This window comes from Artibeus jamaicensis, unplaced genomic scaffold (assembly GCF_021234435.1).
Source record: "Artibeus jamaicensis isolate MK-2021 breed Jamaican fruit bat unplaced genomic scaffold, CSHL_Jam_final scaffold_537, whole genome shotgun sequence".
Taxonomy (NCBI): Eukaryota; Metazoa; Chordata; class Mammalia; order Chiroptera; family Phyllostomidae; genus Artibeus; species Artibeus jamaicensis.
The window spans coordinates 23,291,135-23,301,478 of record NW_026522047.1 but is presented as its reverse complement, the minus strand read 5'-3'; positions in this window follow the sequence as shown (position 1 = coordinate 23,301,478).

Sequence of the window (10,344 nt, the reverse complement as noted above, 5' to 3'; positions counted from 1 at the left end):
AGCTCAGGGTTGCATTGACAGCAATCACACATTTTGGGGATGTGTCATTAGGTGTAGAAGGCAGTTTATCACTCTTAAACACTATTGACATTTTGAACTGGATTATTCTCAGTTATAGGGAGCTATTCCGTGTATTTCAGGATACTTAGCAGCATCCTGCCACCTACTTCTAGATGCCAGCAGCACTTCTGGAATCATATAAATAAATGTCTCCAGGCATTGCCAGATGTCTGGGGCAGGCAGAAGTCATGCCCTTTTCAGAAGACTGTAGGATAATAAAAGCCATCCCCCTTCCACTCCTTGTTTCATGAACCTCTATGTGCTGCTGTTGTCACAAAACACACAGCAAAACTTCAGAGGGCAGCTTAGCATCCTTGCAGGATTTGTCATCCAGATAGAGATGTGACTCAGTCATTATTAGGCTATTCCACCATCTCATCCTGCCAGTCTCTGGGGTGTGTGACAATACCTGAGAATCTCATGCACATTGGCTTCTTCCTCACCTATTTTACTAGAAAACAAATTCTTTGCTGAGAACATTGTGTGGGACACCATCTGGCAAATAAAGCACTCAGTAACAGATGGTGATGCTGAAAGAAGCAGGTAAGGAATGCAGATTCATACCCCAATTCATAGAGTAAGTGTCTGCAAACAGATCTTCACTGGAGCCTCTATAATCCATCCACCACCAACTGGTTGGCTGGTTCCCTGAAAAGGGGGGGCTAGGGAGAAGGCTCAATGGTGGTCTCCACCCTGGGCAGGTTGAAAACTCAGCTGAGCATTGAGTAGCCACGTAAGGCATCCTGTTTCCTCAGGACCTAGGGTTTGGGTGATAAGGCAGAAAATGCCCTCTGCTTCTGGAGAACATTCCAGTTGATTATTGTAGGAAGAAAAGCAGGCGTACTAAGAAGTATGTGAAGAGGGCTATTTCTTGGACTCTTTCCAAGGCCCAAGTCCAGTTGTACTTGTTTTCTAATTCCTGGCCATTGTTTTTGCTAATTTCACATTATACAAAGAATTTAGTATTTGTAATTTGTTTAGACATACCAGTCTGACTTTCAGAATCAAAGTTAACAAGAGCTTCATTATTGCTGTAAGATAAGCATTTTAAAATATAATAGCCTATCACCCTGAACAACTAAAATGTTTTTGACTAGAGAATAGATAAGATAGGTTATTTTCATACTGTAAAATTCTATGTATCAACTGAAAGGGGAAAAACCAGTTAATATACATAATAACATGGGTGTCTCAAAAATTATTATAGTGAGAAGAAAATATCTAGAAACAAAATTAAACACATTGCATGACTTCATCTGTGCGAAATGCTAGAATCAGTAGGGCTAACCTATAGTTGGCAGAAGCCAGATAGGTGGTCACTGTAGCTGGGGATGGAGCAGATAAATGCAAAGGAGCAGCCGGATGCCTTTGAGATGGTAGCAGTGCAACCTTCATTAGGTAGTAGTTACATGTGTGAATGTGTTTTCCAAAATTCTTTAGTCCTATGTAAGTTCTTAATATAAATTTGACTCAATTCTGTTGGTTTATAGAGAAAAAAATACAGAAGGAAGAGCAAGCTTCAGAGATGAGGATAAGGAACTCAGGTTTCTCAGTAGGTAGTTGGAAAAAAATTTCTTCAGGTTCTTCAAAGCATGTTTAGCAGAGATTTGAGTTTAGGATCTTGAGCATTTGAAGCAATGACGCTCAACCATAGTTGCATGTGAGAGCCATTAAGGAAGATGAGTATGCTGATATCCGGGCCCCACCCCTGAAATTCTGATTTAATTGATTTGGAGAGAAGTGCAGAATGTAACAATTTTTTAAAAGCAGCCAGTTATTTTCATGTGTAGTCAAGCTTAGAGACCATTAATATAAAGGGTTATTGAAATTATGGAAGTAGATAAGAACTCTTTCAGATAGCTACTGCAGTGATAAAAGAAGAGGAATAAAAATCATCATAGCCTGGAGGATCTTAATATTGAAAAGGTTAAAAAAATGTCAAAATAACGAGCCTTTTAAACAAAGTCCTATGATGGTGTGCTTATCAACAAAACCATTAAAAGGTAATAAAATAATACCATGAGCAATTTTATATTCACAAAGTTGACAACTTAGGAGAATTAATGAATTTTTAAAAATATGCAAAGTTAGCAAATCATCACAGGAAGATACAGATATATATCTATTATAATTTTTTTCCAGAAAGCCTCTGAAAACTCCAAGCCTAGATGGTTTTGCTAGTGAATTATATCACAAAATTCAGGGAGGAAATAGCACTAATTTTGCACAAATTATTTAGAGGAAGTAGAATAACTGCCCACCTCATTGAATGAGCCCAATGTAAACTAGTACTAAAATTTGATAGACATTAATTTAAAAAAAACAGGAGAATATTGCCGAACCATATGCCTCATGTAAATAAATGGAAACAGCACCTTTAAAACACTAGAAAATCAAGTCCAGCAATACATAATCCAGAAGAATCGCCCCTTTAGCACAGAAGTTGACCACCACAGAAGTTGACCACCGCAGAAAAACATTAAGGGATATGGGAGGAAGTGTTTGGAAAAAAACAATAAACAAACAGAAATGATTAGTGCCTACTAAAAATGCTGCAGTTTCTGATTATTTCTAATGTAATTATGTATATGTTTTTGCTGTGGGTAATTAACCTGGATTTTAGAGGCATTACTTTATTTTCAGTAAATGAATGTACCTTGAGTATCAGTAGAGAAGTATGTAAGACAGAGAGAAGGCTGTTTCATTAAAAAGGCTTCTGAACCATTAAGGAGCAATGGGAATAAGGTCCTTAATTCCTAATCTTCACTCCATGAAACTCCCTCAGTTAACATAATCAAAGTCTCAAAAATGAATTTTAAGTTCCAACAGTCCTACTCACCCTCTCCTATCAATGTGCACTTAGTTTACTGGTTACAAGTGCGGTCATTGTCACCCAAATACTACCCGGTATCCTGCTTCTAAAGGGAGACACATTTAGATGCTTATTATCATCCCTGTGGAATGTGATCACCATAAAAACTCTCTCCAAAATGGAAGCTCTTACTTGTCTTTACATTAAAAACATACCAAAATCATGACATCTAAACATAGCAATGCATAACCAATTAAGCCTACTCTAAGAAGAATGTGTGAAGCTTTGAGGAGTATGTTCTTTACGCCTGTTCAGTTACATCCCAGGACTTTCCTCTTGTGATCTGGCATCTGCTTTGCTTTATCCTTTGCATTCTTGGCTGGTATTATAAAAATTTAAATTAAAACCATCATTTACTTTCTGAGCTATCATCAGGTTTAATCGAGTAACCAAATGTCTAGTACAGGCTTCTTTTTTTATTCATCTTCAATCATTCACAAATTGGAAAGAAAACTGAAAAAACTTAATTTTGAGATGACGGGACAGAGTACTTGGCTGGTCCATGCTTACGTTTACGATGTGCTAAGGAGAGCCACGTAGAGCCATCGTAAGTTGTGCTATTTGGTTTCATAGCTCAGAGGAAGTAGCTCTTTTAACCTCAGTGCTAATAATAGAGCTAGATGTTTTCAGAGAGGGGCGTGGGGTGGAGTTGGCAAAAAAACAAAAAGGAAGGGAGAAGGAAAAGAGACATTAAAGGAGAAAATAATATTAAAAATGATGAAAATGTAGACATGACCAGTTACTTTCTCGAATCCAGTGCTAGAAGGCAATTGTCATGGCAGTGGAGATAATGTGGTGTGAAAAGTCACCCTTGAATCTCTGGGTCTTAGTCATACACAAGCTACCCACTCCAGGCCCATCGTGATCAGCAGAGGAGCTCTGCTCATTGTACTCACACTCAGGCCGCTGCTGCAGCTCCCATCCAGAACCCTGCCCGTTCTGTGCCAGAACAGCAAATGCACACCAGCTCTTAGCTTTCCCAAGAAGAGACACATTATCATTTATCTCAATGCTATTGGCTGAAACAAAAAACATGGCCCCACCTCATTTCAAGGGCATGAAGAAGTACTATCCTGACAATATGTTTATAGGAGAGTCATAAATATTTGGACAACAATAAATAATACTATTACCACTCCTACCATATATGAAGTATATACCACATAGAATACTGTGTTTAATTGACTACCCAGGATTCAATTTTCTTTTATTCTCTATCAACAAATAGTCTCTTTCTTGAATGGGAAATTTTAACACTTAAAAACGACATACTCCATTTTCCTTTGTCCATTGAGGTAGCTTTGACACAGTCCTGGCTAACAATACCTGGAAGGCTTCTAGGACACTTTGTAAAACAGGCACAGGTTTAACCAGTTTATGCCTTTTTTCCTTCCTTCTAGAAATCAGGTGTGATGCCAGAGGAACTGGGGAAAGAGACTCTTGCAAACCTGAGGATAAGAGTAAGCCTGAGACACGAATGAAGTTGTGATACTAATGTGCTCACCCTAGGTGACCAACTTTTGGACTCCCAATTGTGTGTGAGAAAAAAAACCCTTCTATTTTGTTAAGTCACTGTAAGTATGATGTTATGTATGCTGCTGAGCCTATTCCTAAGTGATCCAAAACTCAAAAACAGGAATGTGGGGGAAATATAAACAAATTCCAAAGTACAGCTTTGACTTAGCCGAGACCTTTCAGTAGCAGGAATTAAGGTTCCAATCATTTCATTTCTTTTTAATCTCATTTAGTTCTAGGGCAACAAATCATTTTATTCTGGGGTGAATATCTAGAATCACTTTCCACATTGTTTGGTCTTTTTGTTAGACTGTGTTGCTACACCATGAAGCAAAGTGGAAAATACGAGCATATCAGCCGCTTCTGACTGGGCCATGGTTCTATGTTCTTCTACTCACATTGGTTGGCTTTATTACAGGTAAGGGTTGTCACCAAATGTCAGCCGTTTATTCTTTAAACCCCCTTCCCTCCCAGCACCTCACAATGCTGCCACAGTTCTGCATGTACGCTGTCCCACTGTGCTCCTTACCTCTCCAGAAGCTACAATTTGCTTTCAAGTCATTTATTTATATGATAGATGTATTGATATGATGACATCAGGTGAATTTCTAAAGGTGGAAGCAAACCCTGAGACTAGGAGAAAAAAGTGAGGAAGACAGGACAAGCAGGCAGAGGTCTATCTCTTAAATTATCACTGGGACAATTACACAGCTACAAGTAGAAATAGCTTTTGTCTAGTAAGCATCTTTGAAATGTTTCCATGATTTTCTCCCAATCGTAGAAATATTACCACCTCTTGGTCTTTTGATGGGTTTTGCTAGTAAAAAGTGTTCTTTAGAGATTTGCTGTATGTGGTGGCTGTGCTTCCCACCTCTTCTGTGTTCTTCTCTTAGTGCTCACAGAGTGTCCTGCAGGGTAAATGTCATAGTGTGACTCTACGTTCGAGCCACATTTTCAGAGAACTGAAGAACAAAATGACCAGGACACAGCTGAATTCAATGTTTTTCTGAGGGAAAAAAGGTAACTGCAAGCATCTCACTCTCTAATTCCCTAATAAATTTTCTATCTTTTGTATGTGCATGTTGTGGAGTGACAGGTGTCAATTAAGAGAGGCTCTATTAAAAATAGGAAAAATGTTGTTAGTAAAAAAATATGTTGGTTTAGAAATGTCTCAGAGAAAGAGATTAAAGAGCCCTCATAAGATGTAGGGCATATACCCTTCCAGAAAATATGTTCTACAATTATAGTACTTTTAGAATATTTCTAGAAGGAATTTTCTTAAAATCTCTTTTACATGGAAGATAAATTTTCATTAAACAGTGATGGTATTTTTTTGTGTCCTCTTCCACTGGAAATCAATTGAAATACTAAAAACAAATATTTCTCAGGCCGGGGTTTTAAAACAGTATTGCTGCCTGTCCAGAGAGATGTACATGAAGGCAGATCAACAAACCCACAGACCTGACACTGAACCCAAGAAAAACAACCGAGTAGAAGCCGACGTCATGAGGGGGTTTCGCGAGCCTGCTGCTGTGCTGAGGGCGGTTCCTGAAGCACAGGGTGGCCACCTTTCATTGTGGCAGCCCACAGGAAATGAAGGTTAAGTTCTGCATAAGGAAGGGAGACCGGAGGGTGCCCATTCTTAAAGATGGCACTTCAGTATTTGAAATCCAATGAGAAATACGCCCATGCTGCAGAAAGAGATAGTAAGAAACTAGCCAGTATCAATTCCACTAGGCAATGGGAGGAAAACATTACTCAACTTGCACAGTTAGATAGTCCTCCTGTAGGTTTACAGACTGATTTCAGGCCTTATGTGTGGCAGGAAGAAAACTCAATCAAATAACTCTAATTAAGTGATTTTAGAATTAGTAGCACTCCCAAGCAACTGAGAGGAATATGATATATATTATATAATATTATATATGTATATTTATATGTATAATAATTCTATGTATTGTAGGAAGGTACTTCCATTGTAGACCTCAAATGAATTCAGAGAGAATTCTAAGGACCATCAACCTTGTTGCAAAGGAAGCACCAACACTACTATGGCGGTGAAGACTTCAGTGGCCAAGGTTCCAGGGAGAAGGGACACTCACAGTGGGCGTCCCAACATATGGTGCTGCTTTCCCGCTGAAGGGAGAAAACAGTACAAGCTGAATTAACCTTTGGACTTTCTCCTATGTTCAGGCGGAGGAAGAAGAGCTCAGGTCCTCACTGCAGACTTTCAGCAGAGACAACAAAAGGCTAACTGGTGAGCGTGAGAGTGGAATGAAATTAGACACTCAAAAAGACTGAAGCTCAGATTCGAAACAGATGAACTTTGTATGATATTAAACTCTTCTGTTCCTGCCAAAAGGCAAGTCTTATCTAGAAGACAATAATACCCAGAGTCTCAAATTAACTACAATGTTAAAAACACAATGTCTAGCATTCAAACAAATAATAAGAAGGTATTCAAGAGGCAAAAATTGGAGAATAGCCAAAAAAAATGATATCATAAACTTAGGGAAAAATTGCAAGATACTAGAGGGAAACAATTACAATAAAAAATAACAGCAACAAAAATAGTGAATATGCAGCTTAATGTAAATAACTGTCAATACACCACTGGGTATTCTCCAGGAGAACTTTTAACAAAGCAACCGGGCTTTTCAGGGCAGGGAGGTATTTTGCATAACTCTATGGACTTGGGGACAAGAGAACAACCTCCCACCAAGTAATAATTGAAAGTAATACAATTTCTTAGATGATAGCATTTAAGTGATGTGTCTGATGCATCTATATCAGAATCCCTTAAAATGGAGGCCCATCCACATAGACTGAACCAAAATTTGTGGGTCTGAGCCCCTGGAAACAGTCTATTTCACATACCAGATAACTCTGTAGCACATGAGTGTTTAACACAAACTGTTATTGAATAGAGTGTGGGTGCTTCTCTTTCTAGAGTAGGTCATCCCCCTTTTCACGTGACACAATTGGAGTAATGGTAATGACTACACGTAAGTAAAAAAAAATCCTCGTCATGGCTCCATGCTTTCAGGTGGGTTCATGGGTACTTCATTTACTACAAGTGACAGTGTAAGGTAGAATGCAATAATAATAGAAGGACTTTCTATCACAGATTAATAATTCTAATGGCCAGTAAATTTGTCTTCTGCTCAAATGAAGTATCTTTTACTATAAATCATAACTTTTTCCTTTTTTGCTTGTAATTAAATTAGAAATAGAAAAATTCTTTTCACCTTTCTTTTAAAGATTCTTTGAACTTTAGAAAGCAGTACCACTCATCACAGTTCTCACTTGTTTGTTTGCCCCTCGCTGGGTGCCATCCGAGAAGTGGAGGGAGTAGGGAAAGTGGACAAGACACAGTTCTAGTCTTACAGGTTTCAGAATCCGAGTGGAGATGGGCGAGCCACATAGATAACTAGATTTTGACCATTTTTGTGAACCTTTTGGGAGCTGCTCTCCAGTGCAATGAGGGCTGATTACTATGAGACACGTTTATATTCATGACCCTTTCTCACCATGGTTCTCTAAACCAGGAGGAACCATTTAGCCCATGATGGGCCTTCAAGTTTGTACAAACACCAGATCTGAAATCACAGCGATAGCAAATTAGTGTGTAGGGGTGGTCAGAAATATACTCAGTAAATTCAGCAGCTTGGGGTAGTCAAATGAAACCACATCATGAATATAAGCGTCTGGTCTAAAGGGTGAAAGCGCTGTGCTTGTGACCTGCTTTCCCCTTGAACAAGGCGAGAACCTCTACCTTCCTCTAGTCTTACCATCTCCCACTACCAAATTCTGGCAATGAAGTAGCATAATTTAGTAAATAATAATAACACAACATGGAATTAACTGCCAGCTCTGCAGCTGATAGATTTGTGACATAGGACATATCAATCGTCTCCATTTTCTCATCTGAAAATGAGAGTGATAGTATTAACTACCTCACAGCATTGTCGTAAGAATTCAGTAAATTAATATAGGTATCTCAGCTAGAGTCTAGTAAGTAATAAAATACTATGCTTGTAGTATTTTATTAAATAAATAAATACTAGTATTTATTACTAAGTAAAAATTATCTTAAATTTTAAATAAAATTGCTATAGCTAAATAGTTCAGTGTCTTTGTTAATAACATTCAGTCATGGCTAGTTTTGAGAGTGGTAATGATTACTGTCCTTTATTTGTCCTCACTTCCATATCACATAGCTGTCTTTCTCCTGAATCTATTTCCTCTGCAATTTTTTACAAAAAGCATTTAGGTGTGATATACACACTTAAAAGTTTGATTAGAGTTTTCAGCTAATTGGATCCCAAAGTCTATTGTAAAATAATATACACTATGACCTAACAGGGCTTATATTAGAGAAACTGTATCTCAGAAATGGCAGTGTGATTCATCAGACTAAGTAAAAGGGGAAAAATCTACACAATCATCTCAATTTGTGCTTATTGCCACCTATCTACGTCTATATATGTTTACAGTTGCAGATTTTGGCTTCAGCTTTGCCTTAATATACCCTCTTCTAAGGTCAATTTTGCATTGCAGGTACTAGGAAACTCATTTCCTGAATCTCCTTCCCTGCGTAGTTTGGGGCTAGAATTTGCCAATGAGAAGAGCTTGCACAATATTTGGAAAGTGAACGAGAGGAGAGGCTTTCATTCCAGCGAAGCTGTGGCAGCAGCGCTGTGGCTTCACAGACTGCTTCACAGGCTCCCACTTGGCTTCGGCAGACCAAGCGCAAGGCCAAGATCAAGGCCTTACCTGACACCTGACAACAACTAAACTTGGGAGACTGGGAAACTCACTAGTCTTAATGATTCAGGTTGAAGTCATCAGTGACTCTTTGACCTCCCACTGCAGCAATTCCTGACTTTCACATGCCCCGCTATTTTTACATTCCTGTTTGTCCTATTTCCTTAAAAATACTTTATCACAATAATATTAAGAGTAATTTCATTTTATTGGCCAAACCAAGACTGATAAAATGATCTAAAAATTAGAAAACTAGGAATAGATAAGAATGTTCATTTGTTCATAAAATGTATCTTTAAAAAAATCTATGGATACAGTTTTACAAATTGACACATTTAAATAAATTCATTCTAAGGTGAGAAATAAGGTAGTGATACCCATTATCACTACTATTCAATAGAACTGTTCAGGTAGTCTCCTAATTAATGGCTCAGGAGAACTAGAGGTAAAGAGGTAAAATATTTAAATGTAAATATAGACATTTACATTTAAAAAAGAAAATCAGCAAATAATACAAAACGATAAAGGTACTATGTACTATTACATTTATGGATGAAAATGTTAATACTCTTTTACACTACAAATAGTCGATTATGATATGTCATGTAAAATACGATTCCACTTTATGTGGAAACAAGCGACCCTGCGGAACCATTGGGGCTTCTCTCTCCCGGATGTGGCCAATGCTGCAGGCTCATCTCTGAACTGAGAAAATGAACTTCTGTTGTTTCAAACCAGCCAGTCTGTGGCATTTTGTTATGGCAACCTGAGCTGACTGAAACACGAAGATAAATAAAAAACACCTGACAGAGTAGGAGGTTTTTTTTCTTTTAAATAATGACAGCTGTTATTTTTCTGTAGGCAAGGGGAGGAAGAAAAAGAAATGATGAGTAAACCACAGTCATTCATCTTAAGAGTTTACCATCTGATTTTAAGATCTCCGGATACAAAAAAATGAAACAGCTAGACATACTTTGTAAAATAGGTTTAGAAATTTTTTCATGGTGATCCCCAAATTAAGTCATCAGGATTCCCAATGCCATATATTTATTTTTTTCATTCCTCTCTTAATTCATTGATTACTTTACTCATTCACTCATTTAATGAATATTCAAGTTACTGAAAGATGC